The following is a 15142-nucleotide window of genomic DNA, read 5'->3' on the forward strand; positions in this document are numbered from 1 at the left end:
ACAGTACATCTACCTTCCTTCTGTCCATCATATCAGTCAGCTCTCTCCTTGTACCAGCCAACATTCAGAGTACTAACTTCTACCTCCACTCTCCTCCACTTCCTCGTCTCACGTTGCAAATGAGCATCCCCCCTCTCCATCTCCTTATCCCAACAGCAGCATAGTGTCCACTGACACCTTGCTGGTCAACAGTATCAGTGGTAGCAATTGGTAACCCATCCCTCGATTGATATGGTATGAAAATCTGATTTATAATCTGCATATTTGATTTGGCATAGGTTTAATGCCACATGCCCATCCTGACACAACCCTCTGTATTTATCCAGGCTTGGAACCACGACTAAGAAAGCACTGGCTTGTGCATCCCCAGTGGGTAGAGTTGAGAGGAAGGAAAGTAAACACCAGCAGAAAAAAAATGTAAATAGAACAGAGGGGCATTATTAGAAATGCCAGGGGGGCTTCAGTTGCCACCATTCAGCTGTCACAAGTTGAAATGTTTTGGGAGCAACGTCTCTGTTCATCTCTTCTCGCTGTTGTCTGGCACCGGAACAGCTTTTTGTCTGTTCGGAGCGCGCGGCTAACCTTGTCAAGGTGCTCATTAATAACACTGCTGTGTGGAAACGGAACCTTGTTCACGTTCCAGGAATTAGGTTCGACAATGCTTGTTGATACACTGCCAGGAAATTATACAAAGGTTCCTCAGCATTTTAATGACAAGGTCTATATCCTGCCTCGCATGATCGCACAAGCGAAATGCACACAGGGTGCAGCCACTGAAACACAGCCTGAAAGCAACACCTTCTCAGACAGTGTGTGTGTGTGTGTGTGTGTGTGTGTGTGTGTTTAGCTCTGTGTTTGTGAGTGTGTGTCAACATGGCGCTGGCTGCTGCAATTAATGAATCGGAGAGTCAGAGTTTGACTCAGAGCTGATTGAGTATCTTCTGAAGAAACTAGTTACAGACTGTTCCAGAGGTGCCGTGCATCTCATTTTTGAAGGCCCATTGATTCAAACTCGAAATGAACGGTTTTGACCTCATCATGAATATAGTCTATTCATTTATTGTACAAGATGAAGCATCTAACATTGGTATGGGTGGTTGAGATCCCACATAATATATTGGTGTAATCTGTCTGACATAAGCTTGTTTGTGTCAGTGAAATAGAGAATGGACTTGTTCCTGTTCCACCTCTTATTTTCAGTTTTTACCACAGCTAATGAAATGACCCTAACTGAACCAAAGAAACCTGAGTAGTGACCTCACACAGTTGGCTAAGCTAAGGTAAAGTGAGGTAGAATAGAATAGAATAGAATAGAATAGAATAGAATAGAATAGAATAGAAGGTTATAGTCCATCATGGTGGAAAATTGTCACAGACACACAGCAGACAGAAATGATATACGATCCATATAATCTATAAACTCCATAAAATAATTATTAAAATACATACAATTATATAAAGTATCAAATATAAGTGCATATCGGTTGATGTGTGCATATTGTGTATTGATCACTTGGAAGTGTATAAAATATGCATTGCACTTGGGATAAAATACTTCTTATAAATATTCCTGGTTGCCAAAGGGAACTATGTAACGCCTCAAAAACTCAAAATGGATTTATTGTTCCCCATAGGGAGAAATCCAAAATTGACACAGCAGTATCACAAAAGTGAAAGTGATAGAAATGAATAAAATAAAATTAAAAAAAACTGGGATTAAACAGTAAGGTTTTTATTGGGAGTGGGAGGTACTGGGAGCTGTTGTGTTGTACAGTCTGATGGCTGATGGTAGAAAGAGGCAGCGGCTGAATGGTCTGTGGCTGAAGCTGCTCCTGAGCTGCGAGCTGAGCTGAGAAGTCATTGTCCATGATAACTTCCAGCTTTCCTCTCATCCTCTTCTCTGTCACTGTCTCCACACTGTCCACTTCCATCCCCACTATAGAACTAACTTTCCACACCAGCTTATTCAGTTCATTTGCACCACAGCTCCCGATGCCATCTTTCCAGCACACTGCCGCAAGGAAGTTGACACTGGCCACCACAGTCTGCTAGAACATATGTAGCAGCCTGGTGCACACATTAAAGGACCTGAGCCTCCTCAGAAAGAACAGCCTACTCTGTCCTTTCCTGTAGAGGGCCTCAGTGTTGTCTGACCAGTCCAGTTTGTTGTTCAGTTTCAGCCCGAGGAACTTGTAGGCGTCCACTATCGGGTGGGCACTTTCTTCGCTGGAAGTTCACCACCAGCTACTTGATTTACCGTATGTTTAGCTGTAGGTAGTTCCTGATGCACCATCCTACAACGTTCACCACTAGGTCTCTGTACTCCTCTTCCTTATTGTCTGTGATACAGCCAACAATGGAGGAATCATCTGAGAACTTCTGCAGGTGGCACATCCTGGAGTTGAAGCAGGAGTCAGAGGTGTATATAGTGAACAAAAAGGACAGCTCCCTGGTTCCCAGTGTTGCTTAAAACCATGTCTGACAAGCAGACAAGCACAAATACACATGTACTGTCCTGTGGCTCTACTTCTGTGCTTTGTATTCCATTACCTTTATTTAATATAAAAAGTTATAATGTAAGATCATGCCAAACTAGTTGATATGGTGTTTTATTGAGAATTTACTGTTTTTAAGCAAGTTGAATTATTTGGTACAACGTTTTTATGGTTACACCACTTAGACATTTTTGCCATAATCCTCTAATATATTCTCTCAAAATGGATTAAAAGCAGAAATGTGATGCATGTCAGTGATATACACTTGTGGGATAATACTAATAAGGTTAAATACATGTCATGATTTGACATCACTCATTCATACCTAACACGCTTGTATCTCATGTTTCTTTGTTTGAGGTTAAATGTCATATTGCACAGTTCATTGTCCATTTTCTATTCATTCTTTTATCAAATATCGAAGGTCTAATTGGTGTGATTTGACTCATAGTTTGATTTGTCATCACAGCCTCGAGGACAAACTCAACAGTGTTTTTCATATTTTGATGCAGGACAGAGGTGCACAGCTGGAACTGTATCAGTAAACTTAGTGCTGTCATTATTTTACCTTCTTTAAGATGTTAGTGTTGGCGTGGGACTCACTGGCACTGCATTCACACACACACACACACACACACACACACACACACACACACACACACACGCACTGTAGCAATATACTCTGGCTCTTCTCTACCAAATGCATCAAGACTGACAGCTGCTCACATAAGCCTTCCACGCCGCCGCCCCTCGAAATGTGTTTACGTGAACTTCTCTTGTCTAGCTGAGAAATGTGTGCATATGTTCAGCCTGCTGTGTGCCACGCTCTCCGTTCACCCCTCCCTCAACCACCAACCCCCCCCACCACCTTACCCGAAGCCAGCCGTTCTCTTCCTCTTGACATTTGTAGATGCCAGATAGCTGTCTAATATACTGTTGCAGCTATTGGCTTATGGGGTGGGGGGGGTTGGTGGTGCTGGGGGGTGGTGGTGGGGAGGGGGTTTAGAGCTGTGAAATAGCAGCTGATATCTGAGTAAACAGGAATCATATTATTCTTTATTGTGCGCTGGGAGCTAAGCTGCCTCAGATTGTTGCCAGGCCTCTTTTCTAGGGGGAAGGGGAGATAAAGCAAAGTTCTTAATGTCAGTATGAATGAGGCAGCGCGGTGCGGCAATACACACACACACACTCGCACTCAGTCACTCACACACACACACACACACACACACACACCTCCCCCTACCTTAACTCAAGGGACCTCTCTCTGCTTCCTTTTTAATATCCTGTGTATGTGCACACTGTAAAAAGAAAAAAAAAAAGTAAGGAAAAAAAGAAAACAATCTCCACCTTATCAAGTAATTCTATAACTGAACCCTCAAATATATTGTTTTCTTAAAACAAATAATACAAAAAAAACAACAACAAATAAACAAGAGTTGTTTTAAGAATTCGCTTCAAATAAATGTCAGTATGAAGGAGTTGTTTTTATTTTAAATGTTAAGGTTACCATTTAGAATACCGACAACCTCGTAAGTATTTTGTGGGAATTTGGGGCTTTTAATGACATAAGGAGAAGTCAACATTCTGTTATTAGGAACATACAGCATTTCACATGTGGCAGTTTTATGCTGATACTGAAATGTTATAGTTATAGTTTTATACAGTGAGTTATGATCAGTATTCTCCAGCATTGTAATATACTTGGCAGCAGCTTTGAAACATTTTTGAAACAAACTACGATGTAAGGAGAACAAATTGACATTAGAAAGGAATTCTAAATAGTGAAAAGAATAAATAAAATGTAAATTTTTTAGATTTTCTTTTCTTTTCTAAATGCTCCATTTGCACATATGTTTATCATGGCTGGCTGGATTCCTGGAAACAACCTTCCTGGTGATACTCATTTCACAAATTATTAGTAGTATTCCAGTTTTAATCCTCAGAACAGCTGTTGATTAAAGCTGGTATCTGCTATTGCTGGAAAGGATGTTGATGAGAGTGTTGCTGAACCGAAACAGTGAAGCCTAACGTTGTAAAACCAAAACAACAAGCTGAAAGATGCTAAAATACTCCTTGGAGTTACAGAGCTGGTGATAATTCTCTGTGGGTTTGTCACAACAGAAAAGTCTCAATAACAGACATTGTGTACATGATATTCCATGACTGAGAGATTGATTTGTCACATAATCGTATTCCTCAATGTGGGCAGTGAAATGCGGGGGGGAAGGCAGAATCTGACAGCAGCATCACATCGGCACAAAACCATGTTTTTTCTGGTACAGAGATGACCGTACAGTCACCATGGGGATAATGGTGATGGTCAGTGTTGTTGTAAAGCTTGTCACTGACTCACTGATGTTGTCAGAGCTGGATTAGCCAACATTGTCCAGGTTGACATCACTCATTGTAGCCTCTGATAGGACAGTCCAATGTGTGACCTCTCATCACCACAGCTTCCAGTACCATCAATTCATCCTTTCATCATCCATGATACAGAGGAGTATCTATGCAGTGCATGTGTATATTTGCAGTAGCTATGACCAGACCAGACTATGATCTGTGATGGGATTACTGAGGTGAATATGAAGATCTGTGGTGGGTTTCTGGGGGGGGATCGTCACCCACTGAAAGAGAAAGAATGCCTAAATGACTGGTAATTAGCTTACAGAGGTCGAGCAAGGAGAGAGATAACAAAAGAAGTGGGGGTGGAGGGGAATTGGTTGGTGGGCTGCAGTGTTAATTAGAACTAATGTTCTGTTTAGTAAAGGAAAAATACAGGGTTGTGTCACATGCGCGCGCTAACACACACACACATCCCAAAAAAAAGAAAAATGTCCACACAAAGCCATCTCAGTGTCACTTTGTATCTTTCCAGGGTTCGATGTATCTTCACTCCCTGCACCTCCTCTCCTTCCTCTTCACCACTGACAAGTACATTTTTCCTCGTGTTGTCCCAATTACCCAACTGTTAGATGCCTTGATTGATACATGGTAGCAGATCTCTGTGTGTGTGTGTGTGTGTGTGTGTGTGTGTGTGTGTGTGTGTGTGTGTGTGTCAGTGCAGGCTAATTACCAAATCTCCAGATGAATGTCAGTGTGCGGCGCGGTCGGGGAGAAGTATCGCATCAGCCACATCAGCAGCGGCAGCAGCGAGTGTACCTGGGATAGATCAAGGTGCTGACAGGCCTCGTTAACCTCCGTTCGCTTGCTCGGGGGTTGTGTGTGTGTGTGTGTGTGTGTGAGAGCGTGTGTGTGCGATCGTGTGCGTGCGTGTGCGTATGTAGCGACACGAGGAGACTTCACACGTGTAATTGGAGACTAAGCCACTTACACACCAACAGGGACTTGAGTTGCCGCGGGTGTGATTTTCATAGGGAGTTTTCATATTGCTTGCAGCAACATAACAACAAGCTGGTGTGTGTGTGTGTTTTTTTTTTCTTTGGTGATTGGTGTTGGGGAGAGGAGTGGTGTATGAGATGAGATGAGCTCTGCCTCCAGTCACACCGGTTCTTTAAGAGTTCCATGTTGCCCGCCTTCAGATGGACTCCTAGACCACACTCAATCACTACATCAGATTTTATTTCCCATATGAGAAAATGTTAAGTAGTTAATTCAGTATTTAAGTGCATAACTTTCTACACTCCACATGGGTAGATACTGTAGTAGCAGTACAGTAGTGACATGCAAGATTATTAATGTTAATAACTTAAGTTGTGAGATGTACTGATGAGCTGGTAGCTCTGCTGTTGATATGCCATAATGTCCTACATAAACCAGAGTAGAAATGAACTGTGAGCCTCCTACTCCTTTACTTTGCTCCATGAGGGTGTTTTCAAACCTGCACTGCAGTCTGAGATCAGTGGGTTGGTTTGCCTCTTGGTACTCTATGATTAGTTTATTTAGAACAGGGGGGGGGCAAATACAGCCTGATTCTCAAGTGGGCTTAACCAGTAAAACCATAATGCATAATAATGTACAAAAATATTATATATATATTATAATATATTGTAACTTTACTATAATAAACCATCTATTTACAAAACAGATGAACAGCCTGAGATGTCTTAACCCTTACATACCGTTTGGGTCAAATTTGACCCGTTTTGACATGTGACAGCTGTAAAAACTCCCCAAATGTCTTTTATTTTGAAAATGATTTTCCTAAAGTGGCCCAAAATGCACAAAAATTAAAATATTTACTTTAGTTATACTTTTGTATCTATTGACATGTGTTTTAGTGAAATGAATAGTTAATAGTTTTAATAAGATAGTAGTTATGAGGATTTCTTTTTATGATGTAGCAGTGAAGACTGATGGCTCTAATGGTTATACAATAAACCCCACACTTCCATAAAGTTATAAAATACATTTACATCATTATTGCTATGTTATATTTTCATGTCTTAGGTAAAATAAGACATGATATTGTGTGATTGCTGTTTTTTGTGCTCTCTGAAACATGAATCCAGGTTTAATCACATTTATTGATCAGTCAGATCCACTATTGATGCTTTCTAAACACATCTGTGGTTCAACATTTAGTATAGACACTTTTTATGAGGGGAATTTCAGACTGGGTCAAAATTGACCTGGAACATACTGCAAGAGTGTAGAATATGAACAATATGGAAGGGTTAAATGCGTACTGTTGCATTCACATTAAAGCACTTTTCTTTGTTAAAAACACATGCATGAACTGCTGTTTTTGTATAAAGAATAGCTGTGATTATACAGCAATGTAGGCCATTATAAAAGCATTCATGACTACTGCCCACAGTGTTGACTAGTGGGTTTAGAAGTTGACTACTTAACCAGCAGAATAGTTGAAAGGTTTGAAATAATCAGTTACATCACTGTAAGCATGTGAAAACTAATACACATTTTGTAGCAGTGATCAAATTAAAGACATATGCACGTACATGAGTTACAACAAAAGAAAATTAAGTTTGAATATTAGAAATAAACTAAGCTTATATAATGCACACAGCAGTTTAATTATAGATATGGTGTGAATTGCATGACATTGTATTTTTTTCCCCTCTCTGCCATATGTTGTTTAATGATGTAAACCATCAGAGGATGTGACCTTTGACCTGTAGCTCTCGATAAAAACTGCTGATACTGTCAGTTAATTAACAAGATTGTTAATTAGTACTTCTACGTTTACAGAAACCGAGAGAGGGTTTGTGTGTCCATGCTAATGGCTGTGTGTGTGTGTGTGTGTGTGTGTGTGTGTGTGTGTGTGTGTGTGTGTGTGTGTGTGTGTGTGTAACCCTCTGCATGCATATAAATAGTACACGTGTGGTAATTGTGTGCATGTACTGTAATATACTGTATATGTAGCATGGATCCTATGGTGACAAAGTGAAGGCTTGTCATTTAATCAGAGTACATTGTGAAACTACACATGATTCCTCTTTAATTACTCCTGCCCGACAAGCCATAAACACACATTGTTCTGAGAGGTCCACTTACCAAGGACACTGATTGTGGCTTGATTTGTATTTGTTGAAGACTCTGCATCCTACACTTCTGTTAAGTTGAGGAAGTAAAACCAGTAGTATATGAGAATGAATAAATAAATAAATAAATAGCAGAAAACAGCTCAAGTGCCAACTGTGTAAGTGCTACATGGATTATTAAGCTTCAAAGGTTGAGAGGATTCTATTCTGATGCCCATCAAGGTTCAAACTGCTGATTACAGTTCCAACAAATGATCAAAAGTCATCTCAAGGCACTTTACACATAGAGCAGGTCTAGACTGTACTCTTTAATTTAATTCAAAGACACCTAACATTCACACATGAGTGGCAGCGTCAAGGCAAAACTCCTCTTTAATAGAAAGAAACCGCAGAGTCGGGCTGTAGGTGTGCAACCATCTCATCCTGGGGCTGAGAGAGAGAGAGAGAGAGAGAGAGAGAGAGAGAGAGAGAGAGAGAGAGAGAGAGAGAGAGAGAGAGACACAGTAACAACAACATTGAAAATAATATCAGCAGCAGCACGCATGGCCCCATCTATCAGGTCCAAGATATCATGGGAGCTGGACGCCCATCAGGACCAAAACATTGATGCATCCACCTGTGCGACAAGAGAGCATAAAGAATACCGGGAAAGAAGTTTAAGTTAATGAAATGCATTAATAGTACATGAATATAAATGGGAAGAAAGAGGGAGGAGGAGATGCTCCCGGTAATGAAGCATCAAAGCAGCTAACTGTTTTGGGTCAACATTTATTTAACATAAGAATTACAGTTCAAACACAATAAAAAAGTTTGATCAATGCGTGTTGTATTCCAGTTAGCAGTGTTTCATCACTATGATATATTAGATACTCTGTTGTGCATGAAACAAGTCTGAGAGGAAATGAATCAATACAATCGATAAAAAGCAAAAATGCTACAAATTGCAGTGAAATCATGACATCCGTGACTCAAACGTCATTCAAGCTTTCATTAAAGAGAGAAAAACATCAGAGCTGTGTGGAGTGATGATGATGATGATGAGGAGACAGATTCATTAATCTGAGAAACATTACAAACATAAACATCATCTTTTCTACATTGAGCTTTGACTCCTCAGTTAGAAGCAGTTTAGATTTGACACCATATATGGAAAAAAATCTGTGGATAAAGTTTGAGGTTGTTTACTGACTTTGTGAAACACAGCGGCCTTACAGTGACATTACCATGACAACACATGTGAAGTCACTTATTAGCTTGTCACTCAAGTGCGCCGGCAGAGTTCTCATTCATTGGAAGTTGAGCTTTTGACAAACTGACAGTCTTACCCCAACGTGATGTGTGGACTTTGCTGCTATACTACTGCAGCACATTAGTCGTCTTGTATATATATTGTCTTATATATATATGTGTGTGTGTGTGTGTGTGTGTGTGGGTGTGATCTCAGTGAAACAACTAGTCACCAATACCTGATTCCATAGAACTTGAAGTATTTTTAATGTAATTTGCTGCATGAACAAAGTCATCACAACATCTATATGGTGATTTTTTTTTTTTCATATGTGTACACTGAAGTGAAACAAAAAGAAATCACATTATTTCGGATAGACAACACGAGGGGAGAAAGCGAGGCAGTCACTGTGTTAAGATGAGAGTGAGGTGTCGCTAATTGGCTACTAATTACTCAGTAAATTGTCTAATTAAGCTGGTGGTTAATTAGGCTTCGCTTGCACAGCAGTCTTTGGGAAGTTATTTCATGTTTCAGGGTCAGAGGGAAGACTGGAAGCAGAGGTTGACAGGAGGGGAACGTGGAGAGGTACACGTTACACGCCTGCATACAGTATGCGTTCAACTGTGCATGTGTTCAGTGTGCAGGTGGTGTCGCCTGCTGCTATCTCATCACACACACACACACACACACACACACACACATAGTTTAAATGGATAAAAGCACAAGGTGAAGATTTTAGCTTCACTCAACTCCTTACAGGTAGTGCTGCTGTATGTGTCAAAGCTGCGATGTACTGTTGTAGCATGGAAAGTGTGTGTGTGTGTGTGTGTGTGTGTGTGTGTGTGTGTGTGTGTGTGTGTGTGTGTGTGTGTGTGTGTGTGTGTGTGTGTGTGTGTGACACTGACCAGAGGGCATAGTGTTTCTCAGGTTGTACATATATTTCCTTTTTTTCTTTGTAAGTTTCAAAGGCTAAATCTGTAATCTTTAATTATGTATTTACAGCACATATTAGTACAGTATATATATATACAGTATATATACACAGAAATAATATGGAAATACTGTTGGCCTTGAAATAAGCTGGTGCAAGCCTGTTACTTTCCTGACTGCAATAAATTAGTACCAAAAGATACAAACTGGATGTTAAGTTGCTTGGAAAAAGAACAAACACTTAAAATACATTTAAAAAAGAATTTTAAAAAGACCAAACATACATACAGCAACCTTCATAAGCATGTACGTGTATACATGTAAAGTGTTTTTTGTTTGTTTGTTCTCATAATTAACCTTATAATAATAATTAGTCTCCATTAGTCATTGATAAATGATTGATCAATCCTTAATGAAGAGTGAACAGAATGTATTCTGTTTATTTATTGGAAAAAATATGTTTGTTTGAATTTTTTAACATTAACATATATAAAAAATGTCGATCAGCTGCACAAACATATTAAAAAAAGATGCATTTTATTTATTTTCTTTTTTTTTTACATTAGGAAAAGTCTGGTTAAATGAAATGTGTATAGGGTGTTGTTGTTTTTTTACAGCTCTCAAATGTAAAAATGAGTCATATTTGTACGGAAGAGCATTAGGGCCATGGAGTAATATATTAATTCTAAATCTCTGAGAAAAAAAGTCAAAATTTTCGAGAAAAAAGTCAAACTTTTCGAGAAAAAAGTCAAAATTTTCGAGAAAAAAAGTCAAAATTTTAAAAACTCGAAATTTTCGAGAAAAAAGTCAGAAATGTAAGCTACCAGGAAGAACCAGGTCATTCAGAGCTGGAGCTGACAGAATCACAGTATTGTGATTTCTATTCGGACCTTGAAGAGGCGGTGTCGTGAACTTGGACTGTGTAGGAGGCGAAATCAGTCGGACATAGACAATGTGATAGCCTTCGTGCAGGAGGAACTGCATGGGAATGGACAGATGCAGGGGTATCGTTGGCTACACCTACGAGCTATCCAGAGGGGGTTTGTGGTGTCTCAAAGGACTATAAGGCTGATACTCAGGGCACTTGATCCTCGTGGGGTGGAATTTTCTCGAAAATTTTGACTTTTGACTTTTTTTCTCAGAGATTTAGAATTAATATATTACTCCGTGGCCCTAATGCTCTTCCGTATATTTGACCCTGAACAGTATGTAAAAATTGAGCAATGTTGTTATTTAACCCAGCACCCTCCTCATTGGTTCTCTTAATGAACCAAGGGTTGATTTTTACCTTCTCAAAATAGATATTATATTAATTACATTGGTTGATGTGTTCATCAGCATCATGTTAATCTCAGTGTTTTACACCATGCTATGTCTGCCAGGACATGTTCCACATATAAAGGAATATAAGCTATGTGTGGTTGTGTTTACACTTAATTAACATCATAAATGACAACCTATAATAATCAATATATATATATATATATATAATAAGATTCATAAGTCTTACCACACTGTTAATATGGCTGATAGAACAAACATGACAGAAGGTTTCAATAGGAAGAAATCTGTTCTGGCAGCTTTCAGCAGTGACATGAAGCCTGGAAGTAAAGCAGTGATGACATCACACCCACTCAACTATCCATCAACAAACACACACTCTCAGTAAGGCACAATAGCATACACTGTATTAAGATCTGTCTCACTTCTATGTGATTGACAGAAGCTATAGAGGCGCAGACAGGAATAAAGACACGCTGCATTCATGTCAAACACGTATGTCACAGTGGAGTATACAGCTTTCACACAGCTACACTGAAACACAAACAATACATCCATGTTAATGTCATACTGCTAAAAAAAATAGATGATAACTCATAACACAGATGTGTTGCTACTGCATTGCCTGGATGCCGAGTATTGTCACAAATGATGATGAATTCAGCCAATGAACTACTCTGTTCTTTTAGCAGAGGAGAATATATTAAAAGTGTGACTAAGATATTGACAATTTAGAGTAATCAGTAGCAACATTCTCTATGCACAACTAGCAGTGAGTCATTCTAGTGGGTGCCACACATAGATTCAATGGTTCTCAATAGAAATCCAAAGGCAGCTGTACAAGATCAATTTACTAGTTGTTTCCAGAGCTTTCAGCTGCAGCTCATGCTCTTCAAATTGCCTTCTTCAGCTGTCCTCATATTGTGTAAATTCCATCATGTGATTGTGGCTGTTTTTACTGTGTATGGGTGTGAGATGGTAACCTCTGTCTTCATAGATGGTCTCTGGTGTCAGGTGGGAGTGTTCTCCTTAATTGTTTCTCCGCTTGTCCACCAATGATCTTTGACCTCTTCACACTTGCTGCTCTGAGTAGTTTTGGTCTGGCTCACCAGGAGTTAAACATATCAAATAACAGAATAAAAAAAATAAGTGATGGGTTTGAAGGAGAACATTTTATAGAATATGATGTATATGCTGCAAAAAAAAGCACTTTATTTAGATTTTTGTAAAGTGTGGATCACATTAAGTAAAGCCCAGCTCAAAGACGTGTATATGGTGTTTTTACAGCTCACAGATGTAAAAATGGGTCAAATTTGAGGCTGAACAGCATGTAAGGGTTAAAAACAGAGAAACTATTTGGGGGTATTTGGGTGTTCCATGAAGTTGGTGTTGAGTGCTGAGAGACAATGGGCCAGATGCAAGAATATGTTCGTATTTTTCTTCTTAAATCTGTCGTACTTTTTTCGTGAGGTGGAATTTACGAGTGAGCCACGTCGGATTCACCAAACACTCGTATCACCAGGAAACAGTCGTAAATGACCTTCGTAAACATGATGAATCCCACCTGTTCTAAATGAACACGCGTTCCCGAGAATAGTAAATTAACATGAATGACGCCCCCAAAATACCATATTAGGTCAGACGACCGGCAGGTTGTGGAGAAGCTCCATTCATGAAAATGGCACTAAAGACTAAGAATAAGAACTTTACGAGCTCTCAGACTGAGGCCCCGCTCTCAGAAATAGATCAACAGAAACACATATTATTATTTAGTGTTAGTGGAATTAAAGGTCCTGAGAAAGACAAAGAATGAGGAAAAATGACCCGTGCTGTGAACGCTGTCTCAGCTGTTGCACCGTTACAGAAATAAAAACAAAAATGACTGAACATGAATTATGTCATCAGACAGGGAGTTAAACTATTACTTCGATAAGCAATATTTCAATTAAATGAATAACAGTTATTAATAAATAGTCAGTTTATATTGTGGACAAGTCGCTTTGTAGTTTCTGCCGCTAATATTTATATTGTACGCTTGCATTATATCATAGTTTCAATTGTCAATTTAAATGACTGATATATCTACCTAAATTGTTAAATAGCCTACTTCTTTATACTAAATAGCCTAATCATTTTACAAACAGAGTAATGTCATGATTATGGATTCAGAAGTGCAATTTAATGAACGGGACATAGTATACACTTGCTCATTACATCCCCTGTAGTTCATACCCATTACTCAGGAGTCTCTAAAATACTGACAATATAATAATCGCTCAGCCTGCGGATCGACATTATTAATTTCTCTGTTAAGTGGTAGTCAGCATACAGTGATGTTAGAAAGAAAATCCAAGTCAGTTGATTCTGAAGCTCAACTTCTGATGTTACACCTGCTGCCGGACTGCTGTCAGCACAGACCTGCTAACACCCGGGATGACAACGCAGGGCAAGCCGTCAGAAGAAGTTGGAGATGAGGGTACCCGTGTGGAGGTGTTATGTGTTCATTAAGTGATTATCATATCTTGCTTATAGTATATGATGTCAACCCCCCCCCCCCCCCCCCCCCACGCTCTAATTGTCTAATGGCACACTGCCATTAGACAATTAGACAGTAACAGTCATGTTTTATTGCTTTGGAGGACTGCAGGTTGGTTGTGAGTGACAGGTACGACAGGTCTGCACCACTCGTTAATTTTGTTCGTACCTAAGAGAAAATCCAAAATACGAGGAAATTGGTGAATGCGGCAAATCCTCGTAAATCACTCGAACGCATGGTTTAAGAACGAATCTGTGCGTACGAGTGGTTCTTGCATCTGGCCCATTGTGTGACATGATTAAACAATGTCATTTGTCAGCAATATGTATCTAAAGTTTAGCCACTATAAGATAGAACCATGTAAGGCTACAGCTCTGTATGTTGAATTGAGCAATGGTGCATTTTTATCGTTGATGAATTGAACTCGTGTGTTGTTTATTTCATAGTTACAAAGTCTCCAATGATTCACGCTGTGCTTCAAATCTCCTTCATCCACGTGTGAAAAAGTTGATCGTGAGCAACCGAATCATACAGAAAACTTCAAGCTCAGAGAGCCGATGGATTCAAGCGAGTTCAAACACTTCTTAGTCATCTGCCTCATTACCAAATTGTCCTGACAATTACTTGGATGCAACATTAGGTAGAGACATGATCCAAACAACAACAACAACAGGACCTGGCATGTTCACACAGGCTGTAATGTCACACTACAGCAGCTCATATTTATTTAACTGTCAAGTTGGAGTCTGTAGTCGAGCGTTCCTGTGGACAGAGAGGGGTAGGGGCAGGAAGGCTAAACACCGCAGGCTCATTATCTCTCTAGTTCCATGTTTACCGTTTCTAAATACACCTAATTGGGAGATCAAAGCGTCTGTGTCTACCTCTCCCCATGGCTGAGAGGGCAGCCAACCACAGATCTGCTCACTGGATCGCTAATTTGATCAAACGCAGCCTCGTCTCATCGCGTCAGAACGCTCGTCTTGAGTTCAGCCGGGCGTGACCGGGAAACGGAGAGAGACGCTCCGCTCCATGTTTGGGATTTGTTGCTCCTTTTTTTTTTTTTTTTTGTAAGTATAAAAAGACAGCTTGAAAGAAAATCTTTGGTTTCTTTGCGGGTTTTGTTTGGCAGAGAGGCTTTTTGACTTTCTCTCGGTTGAGTGAAGAAGAGTTTTCTCTTCAGAGTCTGCAGCGTTTTGTTGATGCACCTCAC

The sequence above is a fragment of the Scomber scombrus genome, chromosome 20, assembly GCF_963691925.1.
Source record: "Scomber scombrus chromosome 20, fScoSco1.1, whole genome shotgun sequence".
Taxonomy (NCBI): domain Eukaryota; kingdom Metazoa; phylum Chordata; class Actinopteri; order Scombriformes; family Scombridae; genus Scomber; species Scomber scombrus.